Below are 8977 nucleotides of genomic sequence, written 5' to 3'. Positions count from 1 at the left end.
GAAAAGAAAAAAAAACCACAATAATGCTTTTTAATGTATTACTTTATTCTTTTTGATGGTGGAAGCTCGTGAATAGTGAAAAATAAAAAAATGGAAGAGGAAAGGACAAAGTGCACCAGTTTTGCTAATCTAGGTAATTAATCATTTGAATATCCACGATTATACTACTCGTCTACTCTTACTAGAAGTTTCTTATATTTAGCCAAAATTATACACATAATTGTGCAAGCATTTTATTGTAATATGGCATGTTTCACGCATATGTGATAGAGTTAGTTCGGTTGTTAGGAGTTAATTAAAGCTGTTAATTGTAAGCTAAGGGTAGATTAGTCATTAGCTACATTAGTCCTCTTCTTACTTTTGTTCTTGTATATATCGAAGCTCAATGCAATAGAATAGTAGCTTGCTCATTTCTCTTAGCTCACATACTCTCTCTCTAGAATTCTTTCTAGAATGTTCTTCTGTTGAAGACTTCAATCATTCCTTGCATTTTAGCATGGTATCAGAGTGGTGTGCCTGGATCGCACCACATTAAATCTCTGATTTATGTCTCTCGGTTAATTGAAATTTGTTGAAGCTCGTCTGAATTTGTCATTGTCGGATATTGATTCGTCAATGTCGGAGATGGTAACAATTGACCATAATCATCTGTTGTACATTGGACCTTCTGATACTCCTAGCTCAGTTGTGGTGCTTGTAAAACTCACAGGCTCGGAGAATTACGGGCTATGGAGTAGATCGATGTGAATTGCACTTTTGGGGAAAAAGAAATTAGGTTTTGTTACTGGCACTTGCAGTAGGAATGCGTATGAAAGAGAGCTGTTAGAACAATGGGAGACATGCAATGGCATTGTTCTCTCGTGGATCATGAACAATATGGCTCCAGAACTCCTATTTGGAGTTGTGTATGCGTCTAATAACATCTTGTGTGGGAGGATTTGCGAGAAAGGTTCAGTAAGGTAAATCGTGTTAGGATCTTTCAATTACATCGTGAAATTTCCACACTGTTCAACTCTGTTTTAGTATATTTTTCAAAATTAAAGGAGTTGTGGCATGAATAAGATATTTTGGTTCTATTTCCTAATTGCTGTAAAAAACGAAAGATCATACAGAGAATCTGCATCAACAAAGAGTTATACAATTTTTGTTTGGCCTGAATGATTCGTATGACCAAGCTAGAAGGCATATCCTCATGAAAACAAATGCACCTAGCCTAAATCAAGCCTATGCGCTATGCTCATTCAAGATGAAAGCCAACAGAACATTGGAGTGAATGTAGTAACTACTGATAAATCAGAGCCACTAACTATGCAAGCAGGAAGAGGAAGAGGAAGGAGACCGTTCCTTCAATATGAATTTTGTCATCTAAAAGGACATACAAAAGAGGATTGTTACAAGCTCATTGGTTACCCTGATGATTTTGTTCCAAAAAGAAGATATGGTGAAGGAGTAAGAACCCAAGGAGACTGGCAGCACAACCTTGGTACTGGGAATCAAAATGGATGGAATGACACTAATGCTGGCAAACTTGGGTGGAATGGTTCTAATGCTGGCAAGTCCGATGGCAATGGTGCTGGTAAATCAAGTGGTTGGAGAAGAGAACTCATGGCTATGATAAATAATGCTGATGTGTGTGAATCATCTATGTAGGATATAGGAAATAACTCCTCTGGAGTGTGAGCAGCTAATTTTTTTTCCACATAGGAATTTACTCCAAAAAATAGTCCAAAATATTTTTAATTGCTTTTATAGCATTTTAGGAACTTTTCTTTTATTGGTTTTACATTTATTTGCATTGTTCATGCATATTTAAAAATATTGTAAATCATAAAAAAAAAATCATTAAAAGTGTTTTATCTTCAATTTAGTGTTAATTGTATTTAGGAATTAATCAAAGGTTAAAAGCATTGTTAAAATAAAAGTTACAGAAATGTACAATTAGTTGTTCTTGGGTTTTTCTTGTATTCTTAGTCTTAATTAATTAATTAATTTTAATATAGTTAATTATTTAGTTATTAGTTTAAACATAGATAAATGATTTAATTTTGCAAAATTTGATTATTTGGCCAAAAGAGAAACTTAGCAAAGAAAGAAGAAAAGAGGGTTGTCCAAAACTGAGCCAATTTCCAAACGGCCCAGTAAACCTCAACAAGCCAGCAACCCAAATTCCCCCCACAATTACCCAGTCCGACCTCCTTGATTTCAATCACCCAAATAACGTAGTACCACATCAATACTACGACGTTTCTGCTTCTTCTTCTTCACTTATTAAAAGAACCCTGTGATGATCCAAAAGGTCATCACTCATTTTAAAAGTGAATTCTGCATTTTGAGGCCTTAAAAATCTCTTTCGGTATCACCTCGATTTGCGTGTGCAGTCCGACGCTTAGCCGGAAAGCCACTTTGTGAAAATCTGTGAAAAATGATAGATTTTGCATTTAAAATGAGTTTGAGTTGACTTCGGTCAACATTTTGGGTAAACGGACCCGGACCCGTGATTGGACAGTCTCAAAGGGTCCGTAGGAAAATATGGGACTTGGGCGTATGCCCGGAATCGAATTCCGAGGTCCCAAGCCCGAGAAATGAATTTTTAAAGAAAATTATTTTCTGAAATTGTTTATGATGTTTGGAAATGAATTGTGATTAAAACTTGATGGTATCGGGCCCGTATTTTTGTTCCAGCGCCCAGTACAGGTCTTATATGTGATTTAAGGTAAGTCTATGAAGTTTGGTAAGAAACGGACTTGAAACGACGTGAATCAGATCGTTTTTGAGAAAATTGAAAATTTGAAGTTCTTAAGAAAATTTCATGATTTTGATGCTAAATTCATAGTTTTTTATGTTATTTTAGTGATTTGAATGCACGAGCGAGTTCGTATGATATTTTTAGGTTAGTGTACATGTTTGGTTTGGAGTCCCGAGGGCTCGGTGAGTTTTGGAAAGGCACGGGGTGGATTTTGGACTTGAGGAATTGCAGACTTTCAGTTGTTGTGTTGCAGGCCTGCAGGCTTCGCATTTGCAAAGTCTGGCTCGCAAATGAGAGATCGCAAATGCGAGGGGCATGTCGCAAATGCGAAAGAAGCCTAGGCCAGCCTACCTCGCAATTGCAAGGATTTTATCGCAAATGCGATACTCCCCCTTTTAGCCAGTCATCGCAAATGCGATGCATCCTTCGCATTTCCCACCTCATAAATGCGAGAACCCTGGTCGCAATTCCCATATATGCAACCTGGAATTTTAATACTTAGCCGAAAATCTCCCATTTTTCACACTCTTTCAAAACCAAAACACTCTTGGGCGATTTTTCAAAGACAACTCTTCTTCCAAATCGATTGTAAGTCAATTTTAACTCGTTTTCTTCGATCATTAAGATCTTTTCACATGATTTCAACTCAAAATCAATGATTTTCATGGGGAATATTGGGTGTTTTGGGTAGAACCTAGGTTTTCAAAAATTGGGGATTTGGACCACAATTTGAGGTCCGATTTCAAAATAAATTATATATTTGGGTTCGTGGGGGAATGGGTAATCGGGTTTTGGTTCGAACCTCTGGTTTTGACCATGTGGACTCGCGGCGATTTTTGACTTTTTAGGTAAAACTTTGGAAAACTCATTTTCATGCATTGGAGTTGATTTATTTAGCGTTTATTGATATAATTAAGTAACTTGTGGCTAGATACGAGCGAATTGGTGGTGGAATCAAGGGGTAAAGCTATAGTTGAGAAATGAATCGTGTTAGTGGCATCGAGGTAAGTGTTTGGTCTAACCTTAGCTTGAGGGATTAGGAGTCGAGTCCAATTTGCTACGTGGTGTTTGTCGAGTACGACATATATGCATGGTGACGAGTATCTATACGTTGGTGTCAAGCATGCCCGTGAGTCTTATATTGTGATTTTTATGACTTCATTGTATTGTTCATGCTTTGGTGATGATTTCTATTGGTGGCAAAGTTTGTGGAAGTAATTGTGGCATTTGAATATCGAGGAGCGTTGGCTCAAGTCATATAATGAAATGTGAAAGTGTAAGAGGTAAATTGAACCCTATTAGAGCATTGGCTCTAGTTGTAAAGTGAGTTGTGAAGTAAAAGTGAAAAAGAGAAAAAAAATGTCTCCCTTGTCGGGATATTGTTGTTGTTTTGATGTTGTCCCTTGTCGGGACTTCTTGTTGAATTATTGATCCCTTGCCGGGATTCTTACTGTAATTTCATTTATTTCCTTGCCCTATTGTTTGTGATTATTGTTTGGGTGAGGAAGAGAGTTAAAGCACGAACGGTGATGCCATGTATTGTTTGGTGAGAGAGTGATAAAGCATAAAGGGTGATGCCGTGTATGATTTGTGAGGAAAGAGTGTAAAGCACGAAGGGTGATGCCGTGCCGCACGATGTACCATTCTGTGCCGATTATATTGATTATATGGTAAGGATGAGAGTAAAAGCACGAAGGGTGATGCCGTCCACATTTTCATTACTTGATTGCTTTGGTGAGGACGAGAGTAAAAGTACGAAGGGTGATGCCGTGCACTTATTGATTTCTGGTTCTTTGTTGATATCCGAGATTTATTGTTTCCTTCAATTACCTGTTGTCTTTCTATTCTTAATTGGCATCTCCCTCGCAGTATGCTACCCCTCCCATATTTGACTGTTTATTTCTGTTCTTCTTTTCCGCTGTATATAGTTGAATTGCACAGGTTTATGTGGTAGTCTTGTCCTAGCCTCGTCACTACTTCGCCGAGGTTAGGCTAGGCACTTACTAACACATGGGGTCGGTTGTGCTGATTCTACATTCTGCACTATGTGCAGATCCTGGAGCATCTTTTGAACCGTAGATTGGGTGGCTACTTTCAGTCCACGCAGAGATCCAAGGTAGACCTGCAGGCGTCCGCAGGCCTTGGCGTCTTCCTCTATCCCTTTATCCCTATTTCATTTCCTTAAATTTCGAAATAGTGTATCGTTTATTTTTCAGACTTTGTATGTAGTAAATCTTAGATCGTCTGTGACACTATGACACCAGTTCTGGGTGGTTAAGGCTTAAACAGTTGTATTAGTTACATGTTCAGATACTCTATTGCTCTTCTTCCGCTTATTTTAAATTTTCGCTGTTTACACGTTATTGCTTTATAACTGTTAAAGAGAATAAAAAGGGTAAAAGGTTATTTGCTCAATAGTCGGCTTGCCTAGATCACATTAGTAGGTGCCATCACGACTCTCGAGAGTGGGAAATCCGGATCGTGACAAGTTGGTATCAAAGCTGTAGGTTACATGGGTCTCATAGTTCACAGACAGGCTTAGTAGAGTCTGAGGGATCGGTACAGAGACGTTTGTATTTATCCCCCAGAGGCTATAGAGTTAGGAAAAACTTCACATTTATTCCTTCCTATCGTGCGGTTTGGTTTTTCAATGCTAATTGAATTTCTACTCTGTTCTTTCGCAGATGGCGAGAACAAGCACTTCCTCATCTACTGACCGGCAGCCCGAGCCCCCAGCAGTAGCTCCCACAAGGGGTAGAGGGAGAGGCCAAGGCCGTGCTAGAGGCCGAGGTAGGTGCAGAGCTTAGCCTAGAGCAGCAGCACCAGCGGTGGAGCCTCAGGTTGACTTTGACGATGAGGTTCCGGCCTAGACAGTTCTGGTGGGCCCAACTCAGGTTCCAAAGGGGTTTATTGCTACCCCCGTACTCCAGGATGCTTTGGTCTACCTAGTGGTCCTTATGGAGAGTGTTACCTGGGCAGACTTGCTTCCTGTAGCACCAGCCGTCTCTCAAGCTGGAGGAGGAGCCCAGACTCCTGCTACTCGCACTCCAGAGCAGGTAGCTCCCCAGTTCTAGACTCCAGCAGTTCAGCTAGTTGGAGCAGTTCAGCCAAGTGTGGTAGCTCAGACTGGTGATGGAGCAGCTATATCTGCCGATGCTTTATAGAGGTTGGACAGGTTTACCAAGCTCTTTACTACTACTTTCAGCGGTGCATCTTCTGAGTATCCCCAGGATTATCTAGACAGCTGTCACGAGGTTCTCAGGAACATGGGGATAGTGGAGACCAATGGGGTCGATTTTGCTACTTTTCGCTTGTCTGGATCCGCCAAGACTTGGTGGAGAGATTATTGCTTGGCTAGACCAGCCGGATCTTTAGCTTTGACTTGGGAGCAGTTTACTCAGCTATTTCTGGAGAAGTTTCTCCCTATTGCTCAAAGAGAGATCTATCGAAGGTAGTTTGAGTGTCTCCAACATGGTTCCATGACAGTTACTCAGTATGAGACCAGATTCATCGACTTGGCTCGTCATGCTCTTATTATACTTCCCACCGAGAGAGAGAGAGGGTGAAGAGGTTCATTGAGGGACTTATTCAGCCGATTCGACTTCAGATGGCCAGGGATATTGGGAGTGAGATTTCTTTCCAGGAGGCATCCAATGTGGCCAGGAGAGTTGGGATGGTTCTATCGCAGGGAGGTGGTCAGGGGTCTGACAAGAGGCCTCGTTATTCAGGCCGATTCAGTGGTACCTCATCTGGAGGCAGAGATTTGTATGGTATAGGCCATCCTCCTAGGCCTTTCCAGTTAGCACTTCAGGTTTCTCACGGTGCTTCAGGTGGTCATGGTTACCATATACAGTATTTTGATCAGCAGTCCTACAGTGCACCACCAGCTCCTATCAGTGCACTGCCGTTTCAGAGTTTTTGGGGTGGTCATTCAGGTCGTCAGGGTCAACAGTCTCAGCAGCTGAGGGCTTGTTACACTTGTGGTGATATGGGTCACATTGCTAGGTTTTGCCCTCGAGCATCGAGCAGCTCTCAACATTAGGGTTCCCATGCTATGGTTCAGGCACCGAGTGTTCCACAGCCCGCCCAGCCAGCTAGAGGTGGGGGTAGATGTACTAGAGGTGGAGGTAGAGGTATTAGAGGTGGAGCTCAGGCCGCTAGAGGTGGAGGCCAGCCAACAGCAGGTCGTCCCAGAGATGTAGTTCAGGGTGGTGGGGCCCAGCCCCGATGCTATGCCCTTCCAGCCAGGCCCAAGGCTGAGGCTTTCAATGCGGTTATCACAGGTACTGTTCTGGTTTGTAGCAGAGATGCTTCAATTTTATTTGATCCAGGATCTACGTACTCCTATGTGCCATCTTACTTTGCATCGTATCTGGTCATGCCAAGTGATTCTTTGAGTGCTCCTGTTTATGTGTCTACACCGGTAGGTGATTCTATTGTGTAGATCGAGTCCATCATTCTTGTATAGTTGTGACTGGGGGTCTTGAGACTCGTGTAGATTTGCTTCTTTTGGACATGGTTATTTCGATGTCATATTGGGGATGGACTGGTTATCACCTTATCACGCTATCTTGGACTGTCATGCCAAGACTGTGACCTTAGCCTTACCAGGTTTACCTCATTTAGAGTGGAGAGGGACTCCTGGTCATCTTACCCGCAGTGTTATCTCTTACGTGAAGGCTCGGCATATGGTCGAGAAGGGTGTTTGGCCTATTTGTCCTATGTTCGTGATTCTAGTGCCGAGGTTCCTTATGTTGATTCTGTGCCCGTTGTTCATGAGTTCCCTGAGGTATTCCCTTCAGAACTACCGGGTATGCCACCCGACAAGGATATTGACTTTTGCATTGATTTGGCTCCGGGCACTCAGCCCATTTTTTATCCTGCCGTATCGTATAGCCCCGCCTGAGTTGAAAAAGTTGAAGGAGCAGTTGCAAAACTTGCTTGAAAAAGGTTTCATTAGACCTAGTGTTTTGCCTTGGGGTGCGCCAGTGTTGTTTGTTAAGAAGAAGGACAAATCGATGAGAATGTGTATTGATTACCGACAGTTGAACAAGGTTACAATCAAGAATAAGTATCCATTGCCGAGGATTGATGATTTTTTTGATCAGCTTCAGTATGCTAAGGTCTTCTCGAAGATCGATTTGAGATCTGGCTACCATCAATTGAGGATTAGGGCATCTGATGTCCCTAAGATAGTTTTCCGCACTCGGTACATGCATTATGAGTTCTTGGTGATGTTATTCAAGTTGACAAATGCCCAGTAGCTTTTATGGAGTTGATAAACCGAGGGTTCATGCCTTACTTGGATTTGTTCGTGATAGTCTTCATTGATGATATTTTGATCTATTCCCGTAGTCGGGAGGAGCACGAGCAACATCTTAGAGTGGTTCTTCAGACTTTGAGAGAGAGTTAGTTGTATGCCAAGTTTTCGTAATGTGAGTTTTGATTGAGTTCAGTTACATTCCTAGGTCATGTTGTATCCGCAGAGGGTATTCAGGTTGATCCAAAGAAGATTGAGGCAGTCAAGAACTGTCCTAGACCAGTATTAGCTATAGAGATTCGGAGTTTCTTGGGATTGACAGGCTACTATCGTCAGTTTATGGAGGGGTTTTCATCTATCGCAGCCCCGATGACCAGGTTGACCCAGAAGGGTGCCTAGTTCAGATGGTCGAACGAGTGTGAGACGAGCTTTCAGAAGCTCAAGATAGCTCTGGCTACGGCACCGGTGTTGGTTTTGCCCATAGGTTTAGGGCCTCATACAGTTTATTGTGATGCATCTCGTATTGGACTTGGTGTAGTGTTGATGCAGGATGGCAAGGTCATTGCCTACGCTTTGCGGCAGTTGAATATTCATGAGAAGAACTATCCAGTTCATGATTTGGAGTTAGCAGCCATTGTTAACGCATTGAAGATCTGGAGGCATTATCTGTATGGCGTGGAATGTGAGGTGTTCACGGATCACAAGAGTCTGCAGTTTTTGTTCAAGCAGAAGGAGCTAAATTTGAGGCAGAGAAGGTGGTTGGAGATATTAAAGGACTATGATATCACCATCTTATATCATCCGGGAAAGGCCAATGTGGTGGCCGATACTTTGAGTAGGAAGTCAGCCAGCATGGGCAGTCTTGCTTATATTTTGGTCAGTGAGAGACCGCTTGCCTTGGATGTTTAGGCTTTGGCCAATCAGTTCATGAGGTTGGATGTTTTTAAGCCCAGTCGTGTGTTAGTTTGCAT

Source organism: Nicotiana sylvestris, chromosome 11 (assembly GCF_000393655.2).
Source record: "Nicotiana sylvestris chromosome 11, ASM39365v2, whole genome shotgun sequence".
NCBI classification, from domain to species: domain Eukaryota; kingdom Viridiplantae; phylum Streptophyta; class Magnoliopsida; order Solanales; family Solanaceae; genus Nicotiana; species Nicotiana sylvestris.
Note: the sequence above shows the minus strand (reverse complement) of the source record.